The following is a 19,111-nucleotide window of genomic DNA, read 5'->3' as shown; positions in this document are numbered from 1 at the left end:
ATATATATTTGCAGTAAAGCTTAAGATAGAAAGAGACATCCTATTTTTCTCATTAAACCATAACTGTAGACGGTTTAGTCTGAACACATTTTTATTATAACTATATTGTTCGCATTTTGTATATTTAATAATACTTAACATCAATCAATATAATGGTTCAAATTTTTACATTTTTTTTTTGTTGTTTCTATCCCTAACTCACATTTTACAAGTATAGTGAAGCGCTGATGCTGGGTTTCTGTTTCATCTGCAAATGGTAAATTGTGCCTTCATTATTAACCCCTTCATTGGCTCCCTGCATTTGACACCTATCATCACTTACCCCTAGTGATTGTTGTTGTTGTTGTTGTTGTTTTCTGTTTTGTGTCCCTGGCTCCTGGCCAGATAGTACATGTAGATGATATGTTATCTGTGGTCCATTACATTCTTTTATTATGTTTGACAATTTGCCTCTGACTAAGATTTATCATAGGATTCAAAGCTCAGGCCCATTTTGACACCAAAGCTAAAACAACGTATAGGCCTACATAAATCTTTATGTCACAGAGAAAGACCCTTCTCCCTGGAAAAAGTATAGTCTACCAAGAAGTCACTACTACATACAGTGTGCAAGTGACCATCACACTGGTAGTCCTACTTGTGCAGTGACTGAATAAGTAAGCATACAAGAATAAGAATAAATTTTAATATAAGACTAAAAATATAAATGTAAGGGTTTCTATGTTTTTCAAAATTCATTTTCATAGACATGGGCCTTATTCTTATATTCAGGCATTCAATTTAAGTGTATAGGCCTACACTATATAATTTCATAGCATCAAGAAGAAATATAGGCGCTATTTATACGTGACGATTTGCCGAAGCATGTCGGGTACTTGAGTAGCTAAATCTGCATGTTCAAAACTGCTTCTTCTAATGATGGTGCTATTTTAGCAGCCAAGAGTGACCAATCAAATACTAAGTAGGGTAGAATCCGGTTGAGCTGCTTATTACACACAATAATGTGCGTGCGTGTAAACAATAAATGGAGCTTTAGATTTGCGACGCGGACGTTTGGACGACGAGTGCGTGTGCCGTTCTCCTCTATCCCTCATGCTGCGTCACGTTGCAAAGTAGCTTTCCAACCACACGAAGACGCAGCCTATACAAAGTGAAATGGCGCCCCCATTTACATCAAGTACGGAATATCGGTAGCTCTCTGCGTCGTGAATTGAGCGAACGCTGAAATAGCTCAGAACCGAAAGTGAAAACTCAGACGACACGAGATCGATTGTAGTAAGCAAATTTTACGCCGAGTGCCATGCACAGAACAGTTTTTCCCATCTGAACGTCCACGTTCCTATTATGTATAGAGCTGATCAAACTATCAAAACATTCCAGTTTGATATCTGAGGGACAGAACTACGATAGGTGAAACCTTTTTGAGAGCGAAGCAAGCCTATTCTCTTGTTCTTTTTTCGCTTTGATCTAAGCAATTATCGTCCCCTTCCGCCTTCATGCTATACAATGCATTTTGGGACTGGGGCCAGACTATATACAATGCAAACTTCCTCTCAGTTGTCACATTCCCGTACAATGCCGTATGATTAAAGAGATACTGTTCCCGTTAACAAAAGGGTGCCATCTTCCCAAACTAACTAGATACATATACGATATGGGTATACAGTATTAATAAGCCAACGTTCATATCCTTTCTGCATGCGCACAGTGTACAATTTCAACTAGGTGCGCCCGCATTAGACATCTAAAATGGCAAGTTGACCAACTAAATTACATAATCATGAACGTGCAGGAAATATACAAAGTAAATTCAACACAGAGTCGTTTGACTTGCGTAAACAACGATATACGTAAGTTACATAATCATGAACATGTAGGAAATATACAAAGTAAATTTAACACAGAGTCGTTTGACTTGCATAAACAACGATGATTATGAAAGAAAATTAATGATATAATATACAGTATGCAAATCTATGCAGCGGTGATTACAATAACAACTGTAGTTAAGAAGCGATTATGCAGAGGGTCGCCATTATAAGCATTGCTTGAAAAGATGGCCGTCCCGAGGAAAAGATAGGGACGTACTAGATTCGTAACAATTCAAATTCTGCTGCGAAGATAGTGGGGGAAAATAAACTATGATGTGTGATGGTGGTGAATGTGCGTGCAGGTGCTTAAAAGTGCACAAGGGCAGATTGGCTTGAATTTAGAATAATAGAATTGGTTTGCTGGAAGAGGGGACGATATGCGATGTTGCTATCGGGAGACCAACATTAGTCATATGAATTGTTTGTTTTTAGTTCGTATTTGAGATACACTGTAATATACTGGAATTTAGAATAATAGAATTGGTTTCCTGGAAGAGGGGACGATATGCGATGTTGCTATCGGGAGACCAACATTAGTCATATAAATTGTTTGTTTTTAGTTCGTATTCAATGAGATATACTGTAATAAAATGTACTTCTTTAAGTTTGCTTTGAATGAAAACAAGGAGGCACACTGTTTCAACTCCTCAGGAAGAGTGTTCCATGTAACCGGACCGTGATGTCTGATCGACTTTTGAGCAAGTAAAAGCTTTGGATTATACTTAAATGAAAATCATGGGAACGACGGGTAGGGTATGAGTGAATATGGTCATTGGTTACTATAGGGCATTATGAAAAAATGGTAATAAATTTCGAGTGTGTTTATACATGAATATGGCAGTAAACGTGAGTTTCAACATATTCAAAGGTATTAAGGTGAGGATTTTTTTTTTCATATTTTAATGGTTACCCAAGAAGTGTCGAGTGTGTTGCCTGCATAATGCATACAGCTTCATAAGTACATTATTGACGGTGATAGGCATTCTCCGGTCATGCATTCTGATTACACACGTCTGTAAAAAGAGCAGGGCACAGTTATGTAGGTATATCATTACATGCGGACAAGAAAGGATGTATCTTTTGTCATGATGAGATGGGGGTATTTTTGTTGTTCCTATTGTAAATGAACTCTAGGAGTCGAAACGCGATCCAATACAGTATGGACTCAGTAATCTGGAGGTTTAGCTGGTATAGGATATACCCTCAACAAGGAGCACAGACAATGGTCTAGACCAGCAAGGAGGCGCATTGTGGGAATGTGCGGGTAATAATGATATTGAGATTATGATAACCGAACAATGACATCCAACTGGCCCCCATTGAAAGTCATGGTGCAGCTGACTATCAGCTATCCAGCCATCAAGTTCAAGTTCAAGTTGATTTATTTCACTTCCAGCAAACAGTAAAGAAACGCTCATATACACAGTCGTCATGAAATCAGTACCACAATGCATCCTTTCAGATGGAAAAATGTAGCCAAAAAAAAAAACACCACACCACAAACAAACAAGCGAATGAATAAATAAAGAATCATAGAAAATACTGTTATATTTGCGTGGTTGTTAGAACATTCTGACAACGCTATTATAATCTGATTTTAATTGATGAAATGGCAACTTTAGAGGACTTCACTTCAAATGAGCTGATCTCTTCATGAATCACATTACTTTTGCATGTTTATTCATTCATTCATTCATTCATCCATCCATTCATTCGATCATTCATTCATTCATTCATTCATTCATTCATTCATTCATTCATTCATTCATTCATTCATTCATTTTCCATGTTCATTTTGTACATCCAGGGAGGGAGTGTAAAACTACCTCCCTGATACATCTCACTAGGGGCGTGAGACTTATCTATTTCTTCTCTTATCATTTTGCCAAGGTTGGGGAGGTGTTCGATCGGCAAACCCCTGCTCACATTCTTGTTCAAAAGTGTGTATGTGTGTGTGTATGTGTGCGCGCATGTGCGTGTGTGAGTGTGAGTGTATTTGAGTATGTGCGTGTGTGTGTTGATAATGATAAAGGACGCATTATATTTCTTCATTATTTTTTCTTCTTGTATTTATCTTTGCTATTATCCTCGTTTTACTATTAATACTGTTTTTAATATCAATTCTTTTATTACTACCATTGTATATTCATCGTATTTTTTTTTTTCAAATAAAGAGTCATCAATCTTAACCAAGTCGTTATTCGACTGTCGGTGATAATCTGATAAGGTGAAATAAGGAGCTTTAGAATTTGCGACGCGGCCGTTCAGAAACATGTTCTACGAATGCCCAAGATTGTTTATATGGAAAATCGATCTATTCGTAACTCGCGTCGTCTTAGTCTTTTGCGTCCGCTCAATCAACACGACGAAAAGAGCTAGTCAATGCACATTTCACTTTTTATATAGGTTGCGTCTGCGTGTAATCTAAAGTTACTTTGCAACACGACGCAGAGAGAGAGGAAAAACGCAAAACGAAAAATCTTCGTCTTAAACGTCGCAAAGCTCCCTAATGATGATGACAACGACAACGACTATGATACGACGACGATGACGAATTTTATTTTTAACATGATTTTGCAGTTATTCACTCAAAATCTTTGTAACAATAAATGAAGAGCTTGCTTCCAAAAGGCGTTAAATCCATTAAAAAATGATGGATTTAGCGCCTTTTGGAAACAAACTCTTCAAATACTATCTTCGAAATGAGAGATGTTACTAATTGTCATCTCACCTGACTTGGTTTTTGCAGATTGATAAAGGGCTACCCCCGCACCCTATAGTAATAGTTCATACATGCGATTATGAACATATTATACTCTACAATATTACACTGCTGTCAACAAAGGGGGTGGAATTATTGCGTAGATTTGTTTATTTCTGCAGGTGAAAAGGGTCTCTTTTCCTCCTTTGTGGTTCATACAACATGGGTTCATACCAGGGGCGGATCCACTTCCGGGTTTCATTTCATTTTTTTTCTTTTTATTTCTTTTGTTTTAAACGAAAAATAAAGGGGGGCGTGCGCCGGTTGCGCCTCCCTCTGGATCCGCCACTGCACACCACACCTTGCAAAAATGGAAGATGTTTAAGTGTGTGAAGTGAGAGTGTAACGATCCCGTTAATTACGGGAAAGTTCCTAACATAGAAACTACGTACACGTACTGAATAAAGTCGTCACATTTTATGATTGATGCAGTTCTTGGGGTATCAATTATTACGACGGGTCAGTTAAACGTGAATGATAAGTTGTGTCATATAACATGGAGTTAGAAAGAAAGCCTCTATCTTCATGGACATGCGATATGCTGTCGCCCCATTTAACATTTTACCATTTACAGTAGTCGTTAAGTCTAATGTGATGCCATGACTTGGACGAGCCTCGCAGAATGCTGGTAGGTGTCGTCTCGCACGAGTCTTACACCGGCAAGTCCAATTTTATGTAAGCATGTGCATTGTGGCGTGCATGATTGGATAATGTGTTAGAATGGGTCTCGAGAGAGTATGGGATGGGAACGAAGTGGTTTGATTCGTTTTTTGTTTTTGTTTTCTATCCCTTTTTTTTAATCAGAGTTGCAAAAAGATCTGGTGGAGATGAAACTTATTTCTCCGAAGTTTTCAGGTAGGGGAGCAGCATGTCGTGTATAATCACCCCACCACTTAACAGTAATTCCGGAATTAAAGACAACAGCAGGAATAACAGTAAATTGATAGGGAAATTGAATCCCCAATCTGCGGTGGTTTTGTTCAGCAAAAACATATAACTCTCCAGAATGTCATCACTCCGCTAGTTTCTTCGACAAGTACACGCACACGCACAAACTCAAACTCATAATCATTCTAGCTATCATATCTATCAATCTATCTGTCTATCTATCTATCTATCTATCTATCTATCTATCTTTCTTTCTTTCTCTCTCTCTCTCTCTATTGTATTTTTTTTATATATATATATATATATATATATATATATATATTTGTATTCATCAACAGCTTATTTCTGCGCACAAATGTTATGTATGCATACATACATAAAGGACATATGTACATTTGTATATGCATGTATGTGTGTGCGTTCGTGCGTGTGTGTGTGTGTATGTGTGTGTGTGTGTGTGTGTGTGTGTGTGTGTGTGTGTGTGTGTGTGTGTGTGTGTGTGTATGTATATAGTATGCAAGCAAAATGTGAACTACAATGGTTGACAGTGCTCAACATTACATATAGAACTTAGGAGCTCATGTTGTCATGTAGCGTGAAAAGTGTTCCTTGATATTTGTGACTTAGCTGGCCAGCAGTCTGTTTCGGCCGAAGCCTCGTCGGCTACTGCTTTTACACTCAGTTTCTTGTTATAGTGCAGTGTAAGGCAGGTATACATATATCTCTGGTGCACTCAAGAAAGCAAATAAAAGATACGTGCACGTATCTAACGACACGATCTAACAACACAATAGCTTTTATGAGTCTGGGGTACTGCACATGGGCGGGAGTGGGCGGACTTTCTAACCGTACTCTGAGAGAGAAAACTTTTCCTTTTTTGTTCTTGAGTTCGAAATTGCTGGTTTCTTGGCCGTGAAGATGTAATATATTCCTCCCATAGACACAGGTTGCCCCGGATTGTGTTAGGGTGGGTATAGGCAGGGAGGTGGGAAGAGAACTCTTCCCACCTCCCTGGTATAGAGGGTTGGGCTTTTATTAGAATCGCTTTGTTTTACTTTGTTTTTGGATACTAGTATCTCAGCCATTTCAAAACCGATTTTCATGAAAGAACAATAACAAAAATATGTTATACTTATATATAATGAAAATATAAATATATTATTTATATAATATTTTTGTTATTGTTCTCTCAGTATCAACACTTGAGAAAGAGCGAGTCGCTCGAAAATTTGTGGGCAGAAATAAACCGTTGGTGAATACAACATGAACTTTGTTCCAGTTTTGTTTATTATCTTATATATGTATGTATATATATAAATGGTGGATGTGAGTGTGTTTGCCTGTGTTTACAATCTTTGCATACCTACAAACATACAATAGAAAGGAACTATATGTACAGAAAATAAATGCAAACATCGACGTCTATATAAGCCTAAAATTCGACTAAAAAGAGAACAAAAAAAAAATCACACAATTCGTTTTTCTACATGACATGATGAACCTTGCATTTGTGTAAGATCCACATTTCGTTGCCGAACTTTGTGCATGTGTTTGTGTGTAAGTGTATGTGTGTGTGTGCGTGTGTGTGTGTGTGTGTGTGTGTGTGTGTGTGAAACTCTTCCGAGCAAACGTTGAGCGCGCCACCTATCATACAATGTGTGTGGGTGGGGAAGGGGGAGGGGGTGGTGTGGGACCCTGCCACTGTGTGAAATGTTGGAATATTGCAGGTATTTTGCAACAGCGGGCACCGGGAAAGATCAGCTCAACCAAGGATGGAATAGACACTCGTCCAGTGTCTGGCTGTCAGAGCGAGTCTGCTGTTTGGCACTCCTGCTCAAACCAACCTGTTTATACTTGTACGTTGACACTAAATTCATCTAGCTTTTATGCTATCAGGTGGACTTAAGCGGTTAGTGAAAGACCATCACATCACTTCTGGATAATATTCGTTCCTCCAAGGTAAGACTATCATTCTTCTTAATTGGCCATTATGTTTAGTTGTAATGCCATGAAAGTTATAATAATAATGACAACGCTAATAATAATAATAATAATAATAATAATAATAATGATAACAATGATGAAAATCATCATCATCAACATCATCATCATCACAGTAAAAATGATAATAATTACAAAATAATTGTTATTAAGATTTTTATTATATATCATCGTCAATTCCAACAGTCTGATAAAGAACATACATATCAAAGCGTTATACAAGCGTAAAACCAAAACCAGAGTAAACATTACAGAAGGATACACTGTACCCTCCATGTACCACAAAATGACACGAGGTGAAGATCGTGATATGACTATGTGGGTCAGGGCACACAGAAATAGACATTTATATTGTCAGTAGGTATGTGAACCCACACCATGTTGCCCTCAAGGAACATTGATAGAATACTTACATTTTACAGACTTTCTATATAGGCCTACATACATGTATCTAATTATTCCAATATTGTATCATAGACATGTATTATTTCAAAGTTGATGCCGCAGGGTCATTTTGGTTGCAGGCGTGTGCGGTATTCGTGTTCGTGGCATATTCAAATGCTATCATCCTCATATAATGAAATGCATCATATTCATTACATCAGCGCAGCTTTGTGGCTGCGCCGAATGAGACCCAAGAGCTATTCCGCGAAATTTTCTTCATCATTTTTGTTCCAATTTCTCTATGGCAGCTTGATTAATTTTACAGACATGCTATATTTGCTGCACATTTTATTTCCTGTTTGTATTGGGTATTTTTTTCTGTCTGTCCTTACATCTGTCCTGTTATTATATTACGATTAGATTATAATAATCTTTCCCTTGTGTAAATTAAGAAAGTCTACGTCTTTGCATCGACAATATGAAGACAGTAAACAAGCACTGCTTTTTAGTAGCCTCATACTGAGTCTTATCATCTTTTTCTTTGTCTTAGAACATGGATAATGTCAAGTTTGGTTTGAAGCTTTATTATGCATGCTTTTAGCTCTTAAATAACCTCTAATTTTCGTCATACAGTCAACCATGTGTACTCAACATCATTTGTAATTTTCTTACATGTTGTTTTGCTCTCTTGAAGAAACAAAAATGAAAATTAATTCAATTTGATTGAACTTGGATCGACTTTTTCTTATCACTGTGAAGGAATTGGCGTTGGGATGGCATTTTTTAAGTGCATATTATACTCATATTATTTTAGTGTGGTTTACACGAGGTCATGAATGTCTCTCCGTTCTCTGTAAACTGTCACTGTGAAAAGTTATTGTGCAATGGCTGAAATAAAATTTGACTGATGCTGATAGTAAATTGACATACAACATACACTGGATAAGAAACAGTGATGGCGTGTGTATGTTTATACTGGTGATATTTACAAGAATATTGGTAATGGTGTAATAACGACAGAAACCGTGACATCGGTACTAAATACTGTTTTATCATCATTTGTTATTGTTATCTGAAGAAAGCTTTCTGTTTAGTAGGATTCTCATGTTTTCACAAAAGACTGATATCCGTTCTTCAACAGCATAATGCGAATTGAAAGGGTGCATGGGTGACATCATTGACCCGCAATAGTCTCCGCTGACCTGCCCACAAATCTTCACTTAGATTAACTCCAGGAAGGAAAGAACAACACGCTAACAACAGGAAAGACATAAAGGAACATTTTGTTTTCACGCTGTCACAAGACAGCGAGGGTAATTACAACCACATGATATGCAAATTTGATGAGGTATAGATGTCATGGCCTCACAAGTGTTATACTGACCTGCACGTATTTTTTCTATAAAGGCTATATCAATAAGAATATTATGTATTCTTTTATACATCAGTTCACTATCATGGTATAATTACGGGTACTAAGTTCGTTATTCTGAAGGTTTGTCAATAAGAAAATGGAATAAGGTGTCTTATTCCGAATGTTCGTTAATCCAAAAATAAAAAAGGTATATCAAACGTTATTGCGTAAGGCCATTAATCAAAAAATGAACAAAAGGCTCATACTTCCGAAGGTTTGTTAGTATCTCACACATGGAGATATATACACTGAAGATGTGTAACCTTTACGGTTGATAGGGCCTACGCACTTTCTTTGCATTTTCGGAATAACGGGCCTTATTTCATTTTTGGAAGAACGAATCTAAGAAATAACGAACCTTATTTAATTTCCGCAATTACGAACATTCAAAATAACGAATCTTCGGAATAACAAACCTTCGAAATAACGCCACAAAATATATATTGGGATTAACGAACGCGTTTATATCTTTAAATTAACCAACATCTAGGTATACGGAAGTAGTACCGAACATCACTTCATTTTCGGATTAAAGAACCTTCGAAATAGTAGAGCAGATAAGCCGAAAAATTGTACAAAATTTGACTAAAGCATGAAACTTTCACCAGTGTTTGTACATGTTATAAGATTCATTTTGAGATCGGGAGGTAAGTCTGAATTGACCTCTGATGACCTCCGAAGGTCAATGACCTCAAAAGTTTATAAGAATTGATATTTTGCGTCATTGATTAATGTTAAATATGGTAATGATGTACTAAAAACTCATTTTTGTTACAGTGGAATTGTCTTCATGCTCCATAGAACCCCGACAGGTTTCTACCTTTGACCTCTGATGACCTCCAGAGGTCAATGACCTCATTTAATGACCTCAAAATTTGATAAAAATTGATATTTGCAAAATTGATTAATGTTGAATATGATAATGATGTACTAAAAACTCATTTTTGTTACAGTGGAATTGTCTTCATGTTCCATAGATCCTTGACAGGTTTCTACCTTTGACCTCTAATAACTTCCAGAGGTCAATGACCTCAAATTATCAGAATTTTGATATTTGGTGCAATTAGTTGATGACAAACATAACGATGTCCTAAAATTCATTTGTGTTACAACTGATTCGTTTTCCTATTCCTTAGATCAAGGGATATTATTTACACGTCTCTGCCTTTGACCTCTGAGGACTGTGACAGGTCAATGACCTCAAAATATCAAAATATTGATATTTGATGTATATTCAATGGTTAACTGTATACCAGGGCCCTATTTCATAAAAGATGTTAGGATGGCAACTCTTGCTGGAATGGCAACTTCCAATAGCAACAGCCAATCAGGAAGCTGGATTCCTGTCGTTATCAATTGCCATTCTTTCAGCAAGAGTTGCTATCATATCAACTTTTCATAAAATGGGGCCCTGGTGTGCAATCATGCAATATGCTATTAGCACTTATACTACAAGAAGTGTCTTCTCATTCCACAGAACATTGGTCATTACCCTGTGTATATCCAACTTTGACCTCTAAGGACAACGTGAGGTCAGACTTTTAGAATATCAAAATTTGTGTAGGATTGCAAATATTGATGTTTGGCTTCATTGGTTTAATCCTAAATGTTTAATCATGTACAAATCACGCCTTGACGTTGACACATTCCACAAAGCGTTTGTTCATAGTAACGGGTCTCAGGAATGTGAGCGGTCAATTACTTCAGAAATGAAGCTTACGTGTCTTCAGTGATGGCGGTGACCTCAAATATAATATTTATATTTGGGTTAGTTATGCAGACTAGCTTGCATGAAATTATGTGCAACATTATCCAATTTGCACTGGACAAAATTTGTATGCTTAAAAATTGAAGGTGTCGTGAGGAGTACCATATTTTGGGTTGATGCTTAATAGTTTGTGAACAGGCATATGGCAAAGTCCCTTGAACTGGATGAAAGGGTGACAGATGCCAACCAGAAAACAACAGGCCCACCTCATCACATGTACGTCACGAGTCAAAACAACCCGTGTCGTACAGCCCATGAGTTAAGCAGCCCACGAGTCATACATCCCGTGACCTAGACACTAGATGAACAAGGTCAATGAGCTCGACATCAAATATAATAGGCCCACAAGCTGTGCGGTCCTCGAGCTCGACACTCGAGGAAAACAAGGCCCACGAGATTAATATATGTGTTATATCAGAAAGCTTAATCTATTCAGTGTAGGTCTTGTGGACCTCCCCCTCCCCCCCCCCCCCCCATGTGTCGGACTCTTTTGGGCCTGGTTTGCCTAAGTGTCAGGCTGATGGGCAATGCTACCTAGTTTCGAGCTGGCGGGCCTGTGTTGGTCAGTGTCAAGCTCATGGGCTGTATGGTTCCGATTAATGACTCATGGTCCTGGAGCATGCAGAGACGTCATGGACCATCTGGAAAGCGACATACTGTGAGGCATAACATGCATTCCACATGAAGCAACCCTGTGTCTTGCAACTTGCTATTGTCATCCAATTAAGTTTGGGTCATTACGTCAGGCAATTTGGGCATTTTTTCAATGACTTGTTTAGGTACCTCTATTCCAAATAGGAGAGGAACTACTATTTACTCTAACTGTCTTCTTTATGCTCGATACTCCTTAACACTTGGGCCTGATGGCCAAGAGTTGTGCCCCCATGCCCAAATATTGGTTGTTTCCAATATGGCCGCCATCCGGTTTGCATCCAATGTGTGAATCAGGGTACGCTGGCAGCGGGTAATATCACCTGCATGATCCGGTTAAGACTCTCTGCCAGCAAGTGATGATTCAGTGTAACCTGCTGAAATTGGTCTAGATCTATACCCTTGATCTCCTTCAAGACAGGGCAGCATCTGCGTCTTCAGTGAAGCACGCGATTGAGCCTACGTACATTGCACGGATCGGCACACAGATCTCCTCCACGACTAAACTGGATAGACATCCTGAGGTCAGACCAGCGTTCTTATTGGTACGCAGCCGCTGTATGCGATCATCAGAGTCTTCCACTGGCAATATCTAAACAGTTAGGGTGAAGGCAAGCTTGTCTCTATGATGAGAGCATTGCACATAGAGTACAGGATGCACGAGATGATAAGAAAGCTTCTTTTTGACTTACGGGATAGGCTACAATCCTTTCTCAGGCAGAGGTTCTGAATTATCGGGTCGTGCTCAGTCTGCACGCAGTGAGCTGAACACCATCAAGTATACGTGTGTAATGATTGCGTGTAATGATATGGGAAAAATGCATGGAAAAATCAAAATACGTGTTTATGTATTTTACGTGGAATATCAGTTCCTGTCTGTTGTCTTGGCAGAAATGCATCAATCTTGCAATGTTGTTGTTTATTATTTTCATTTTTTTCATTTTCATTTTATTTTTATTGTGTCACGGTACCGGGCTCAGCCGGAGGCTGTTTTTCAGCCAGTCCGTGAATTAAAAATACACGTTACACAATGAATTGTACAATACAAAAGTTACATAACTGAAAATGAGTAAGAAAACAAAACAAAACAAAACAAATCAGCATAGCAAAAGTTTACAAATAACATGAGGTAACATGAGGTAACAAAAATACATAACTTAAAACCTACAAATATGTACAAAACAAACTTATCAAAAATTATACAAAATTTAAGATACAAATCATAGTAAAATACACAAACGAAATCAGCTAATTGCAGACTGATCCCTCCCCCCCCCCCCCCACTCATTTATACTAATCTCCGGTGTTTACTACACTCAAATATTTAACGTTATGAAATTATTCACCTGTCTCCTGAAATCGTTCCAACCAAGCCCTTTTATCTCATTCGTTAAACTATTCCAAAGTCTTACCCCACTAAACAACAAACTTCTTTTTTTTTTAATTCAGTACGGACTTTTGGTAATTGAAAATTATTCATTTGATGTCTAAGATTATACTCATTATTCTTAAATTGAAAAAGTTTACAAATAACATATGGTAACATTTCATGTGCGATCTTATACATTGTATAAAGAGTTCGCTTTTTCCTCCGAATTTCAAGTTTATCAATTTTCAATTCACGATATATAGATTCGGAAGGAAATTCCCAGTTTACGCTCATAACTGTTCGAAGGGCACGATTTTGTTGCTTTTGAAATCTGTTCTTTAATCCTATCCCCATAGTCCCCCAGACAATATCACAATAATCATATTTTGACTGAATTACGGTCTTATAAAACACCAAAGCAACCTTTTGATTTATAAAAGTCTTAATCTTCTTAAGTAAATAAATATCCTTATTCACCTTTTTGATAACAAATTCTGTTTGAGTAGTCCAGTCCAGGTGTTCGTCTAACATAACCCCTAAGTATTTACATTTTCGTACTCGCTGAATTTGTTTTTGTCCTATATAAACACTTGGAACAGAAGCTTGTTTGATTCGTTTCCTCAAACCCATCATCAGAAATTCACATTTCTTCGCATTCAGTGCTAATTTGTTATCATTAAACCATACATCCACTACTTTAAGTTCCCTATTCAACGTATCAACAAAACTATGTGCATTCTTTCCATGCGCATAAATTAACGTGTCGTCGGCGTACAAAGAGATGTTACAATCCTTCAGACAGGTTGACATATCGTTAACGTATATAACAAAGAGAAGTGGGCCGAGGTTGCTACCCTGTGGAATACCACACTCGATCGGTTGCATTGTAGACGATATACCGTTAACTACAGTACATTGTGCCCGGTTCGTTAAGTAACTGTGGAACCATTTTAGTGATATTTCTCTAATCCCCAGACGTTTGAGTTTGGAAAGAACAAATCGTGATCAACAGTGTCGAATGCCTTTTGAAAATCGAGGGTAAGTATTTCCTCTCCATCACGAGCATATATGGAACGTGTTGATCAAAGTTTTTGTGATGTCGGAAAATGCGAGGCATTATTGCAGGTGGCCTATTGCAGGAGGCCTTCAATTTGTTTTTCACGGTATATTGGCATGTTTAACAGACTGTAACTCACCAAGATGCCTCTTGAAATGTTTTGAAAAACTTCTGCTTGATTTCACATGAGCGGATGATTATCAGTTGTCTTTCTGCTATCATCTTGTGTGAAACAAAATATTGTTTCTCAAGTTCAAAAGATAGCGTGCCAATTAATCTGCACTTACTGTTGGTGCTCTATCGGCCCCATAGACATCCGTAGGCGTTGTGGTGTCGAGCGGGATCTGAACATCTCTCATGAAGCGATACTTCTCTTGTCTTGTCTTTTCTTTTCTTTTCCCCACTAACAATGTGAAACAAAGATATCCGTAACCCAAGAAGCGAAACTTCTCTTTTCTTGTCTTTTCTTTTCCCCACTAACAATGTGAAACAAAGATATCCGTAGGCGTTGTGGTATGTAGACGTGGTAGAGCGAGACTTCTCTTCTCATTTCTTTTCTTTTCCCCACTAACAAACAAGTTTAGCAGGAAACCTAGAACCATTCGCACATACTGTTTACAATTCCCATCACATGCTTTTAACATCGGAATTTTCATGTACAAATTTAGCCTGGAAAAGAATTACCAAGAACTTTTCAACACAATACATGTTCAAAAGAAGCCATTTGGTTCATATATGATTTACTCGACAAAGTGATTTATAGGGGCCTACTTATCACTGTCCACGTACTCGAACAGTTTTCGCTAAAGATACAAAAGTATGTTCACAAGACTGCAAACAGTAGAATGATTTTCCCCATAACATATCAGACTACTGCATCTCTTGAAATGTCTTCAAACGTAAATTAAAAATCATTCCTCTTAAATGATTACTCTCGGTCGACGAATGTGGTCCTCGTCTGCATGTCATTGTCGATCTCGTCAGTTTGACTGGGCCGTCCGTTGAGCGGTCTGCCGTCACGCTGTCAGTATTCTCTTCGTCACTATCACTCTCCACTTTGTATCAGTCTGACAGGGCGCTTCAACATCTCCGATGACACTCCAAATTGCACTCCAAATTGGCGTAAACCAAAGTTTTGTCTTATCGTGACTCATAGTTTTTCCTAATGTCCTGCTGCTCGCCGGTTCAGTCATGACAGTCAGATCCTCATCACATTCACAGAGTAGGTCGATGGTGCATTCAACGTCGATAAAGATTACTTGGTTGACTTGGGGGGGGGGGGGGGGCATGATGTACCAAGAAAGGGGAACTCCTGACTTTATCTCTGTGGTCCCCAACTATTCTCAAAGTTCCTCAAAATTCCAAAATACTCTGCAGCCTTTGCTTCACTACATAGTGTGAAGTCGCTCCCACTGTGCTTGCCACTCTAACTGATTTTTCGGCTGAGACATGTTTTTTTATAACTAATTTACTTACAAACTTCCTTTCTCGAAAGCATTTCATTGGCTCAATCTTATATTGGGGCGTGGTGTTCACTAAAAATTAATTCCTTACTGGTCAAATGTTCAATTTGCTCCTCCTATTCGTTTCTGTGAAAACTCAATTTTCTATGATTCATCTCAATTTCTGATTAACTCGCCCACTGTCTTTTAGTTTCTTCATTCACTTGTTCTCTGTAACCACTGGTAAAGACTTTATTGTTTCTTGTATTTCAAAATGATAAACCAAATGAACATCAGTGTCCTTATGGCAACCAACGTCATCATTGTTCTGGGTTATTATCCCTGAATTTGTCTTGGGAATTCCTGTTTGACCCACTCCACTAAACAATAAATGCTAAAATAGAGGGTTAAATTCTGGCAGGAGGGCCACCTTCCAGCTCAGAGGGTCATTTATGTTTGGGGATCAGAGGGCAAAAACACGTCATCACGTCATTCCCCGTAATTTGGCGCGGGACTTTGGGGGTGGAGAGTGCTGACCACTACCTCCAGATCTTAAAATGAATCTTATGGTATGTACTAACACTGGTGAAAGTTTCATACTTTAGTCAAATTTTGCACAATTCTCATGATTTTGAGGGCTTAACCGCTCTACTAAAATAACGAACATCACCCATAATTACAGTAGCGATTGATGTCTGTCAAGTATGAAAATAAAACATAGATGTTAGATTGTATACAGACGCATGGAAATGCTGTGAGGTGATGAAATCTTCATCCTCATAAGGTTTGCATAAGGACCCCCTCCCCCCGAGCAGAAAAAAAAAATGGGGTTGCACCACTTTCATTGTTTAAAGATTAAAGATACATATGAAACTTTAAAAATCCAGAACTTTCTTATTCCACTGTCCTACTTTAGTTAATTTCTTCCATCCTCTACCTTTATTTCACTCCATCTATTAGATCCAACTCAAACATTGAATAGCTTTGTACTTGCAACTGATTGACAAATTGCCCTACGTAAATAAGCACTGAATTGATCAGTGTTTTAGTAGTAGCCATGATGAAAAAATCATTGGCGTACGTACTCGAGCAGGATTCGAATCTACGACCTCCTGATCTCCGAACAGGCGTCATCTCCACTAGACCACCGAGCTTTCGCCCGACAGCAAGTGTTGTTTCTAATCCCTATAGCATGCAACGAGTACTGCGTAATTATTCACATTCATGAAATTCTTTCGTCGAGGTGTTTTTATTGCAACTGATTGACAAATTGCCCTTTGCTATACATCGACGTAAAACACTGAATTGATCAGTGTTTTAGTAATTTACAGCCATGATAAAAAAAAAAATCATGGGCGTGCGTACTCGAGCAGGATTCGAACCTACGATCTCCTGATCTCCAGACAGGCGTCATCTCCACTAGACCACCGAGCTTTCGCCCCACAGCAAGTGTTGGTTCTAATCCTTGTAGCATTACGTTGAACCTGGTGGTCATGTCCACGATCATGCAGGATTTATCTCTCTCTCTCTCTATCTTTTTAAAGAAGCAGAAATTGAGCTTGACCACTCCAAGCCATCGAGGAGGAAATGAAAAATAAAAGGGCACCCTCCACATGTCGTTAATGTCCATTCCATGATTAGCGGCCAAGTGTGAAAAATACGGAACATCATAAAAATACCAGCATAAAGTTCGTATTGTCATGATTGTGTTACTTTGGCATTTTCAATTCATCAGTGATGGTAGAGAAAATAATTTTCGTAATATTGTTTCATCATCTTTTTTTTTAAAGATATGTGACGATATGGAGGAATGTATTAGCCTTGCCTAATTTCACAACAGATCATTCGGCATATTTGTTTGTCATTAGTTCCAATTATTTGATGTCAGAATTCAGGTAAACATGGCTTTATGCAAATCACTAAAGTGCAACTTTTCCCCCATGTATTTTGACATAAAATGATTTTTTTTTTCACACCAATAATAATATCTGGTGGCAATGATATGCCATTCATGTTATGAGTAATAAAATTCTCTATCCATTTCCGTTTGAATTATGAAAATCGGTAAAGTACTTTTTGAGATATATCCAAAAATACTAAGGGGGCACTTACTTTTTTGGTTGAGTGCACATATTATACATATTATATATATATATATATATATATATATATATATATATATATATATATATATATATAATATGCAGCTACGAGCAGCTCACGGCATATTCAAGTCACTCGTATAAAGACCTTGCACACTTTTGTTTATTTTAGTCCGGTTGTAAGCAAAAGCTGTCGTGTACTGGCAACAATTATATGACTGTTGATAGTCAAACACATGAACAGAATGAAGATTAGAACTTCGCGCGTAGAGATGGCTTCATGCTCCTTAATATCCAACAATTACACAAATAAATTCATTTCTGTATGTACTCCTTACAAGCAGCTTACGAACGTCTCATGAAGGTCATGAGTCGTTCGTATCAACGCCGCACGAATCTCCGTTCGCATAAGGCTTTCTTACTAACGCCGTAAGTGCCTTATGTGAACAACTTTTAAGGCGTTATTGCGAACATCTCAAGAATTCCAGGCATTTAAAATATTGTCTACGAAATCTACAAAAATATTGCGTGGTTCTTACTTTGTTCTTAGGATGGCCACCTCACGAAACGCGGGTTTCGTACAATGTGGAAAGAAATCTTGGACAAGATCATCTACGAGACTGCGAACTCAAACGCTGGTTTGGAAAGGCCTTCCTAAGAAGATCTTACGAAATAGTCTAAAAATCGTTCTTACGGCGTTCGTAGCAAAAGGCACTCGTGACCGTGCCTTAGGCTTGTAAGAAGTTAATATCTTCCTCACGCGGACAAGGAGAAACGTTTCGTAACTTGCGAATTTTAAAAGGACTTGTGAGAACATTATCGTCGAAATAAATCGCCACCAGGCAAGGCGCCTAACTGCGGACGGATTTTAGACACACGCACAACTGTCGAATCCAAATACCACTGCTAACTCGAACGCCGCTGCTGTTAGCATGCTTTATCCTCAGTCACTTGCTGATATGACACCAGTAATTTCAGTAAACAGCGAAGAGGGCGAAGATTCCGACATCGTCACTTTCTTAAATACGCAAACTTCTGAATTAAGACTAGATTTCGACTGTAACCATGCCGCAGTCCAAAATGTATTCATTCACTATCAAATAAAGACAGAATAAACTGACCAGAAAGAATATAAATTATTAGTGGAAAAGTGAGCAAAGAAAATGGGATTCCATCGGGATTCGAACCCGAGACCTCCGGATTGCTAGACCGGTGCTCTACCGACTGAGCTATAGAAAGCCCTAGTACAGTGTTCGTCCCAGAAACCCTTAATTCTCAATGCTCGGGTGGTCAGAAGCTATAGCAGTGTGTTTGTGTGTAACACACACGCACACACTTGAACCTGGCATAAACCCGAAGGATAATTCAACTTGGGGATAAATGCGAGGGATCACCGAAGTGAT

General features: G+C 38.2%; 1 non-coding gene across 1 annotated transcript; it reads right to left on the bottom strand.

Moving 5' to 3' along the window:
* Positions 1–16,964: 16,964 nt before the first annotated feature.
* Positions 16,965–17,039, bottom strand: Trnas-gga (transfer RNA serine (anticodon GGA)). Its single transcript has one exon. It is a non-coding gene; the product is annotated as a tRNA-Ser (tRNA).
* Between the last annotated feature and the right edge of the window lie 2,072 nt (positions 17,040–19,111).

Source organism: Diadema antillarum, unplaced genomic scaffold (genome assembly GCF_040938485.1).
Source record: "Diadema antillarum isolate AM-2024a unplaced genomic scaffold, OU_Dant_1.0 scf00000172, whole genome shotgun sequence".
NCBI lineage: Eukaryota > Metazoa > Echinodermata > Echinoidea > Diadematoida > Diadematidae > Diadema > Diadema antillarum.
The sequence above is the reverse complement of the archived record's forward strand: the minus strand, read 5'-3'. Positions and strand labels throughout refer to the sequence as shown.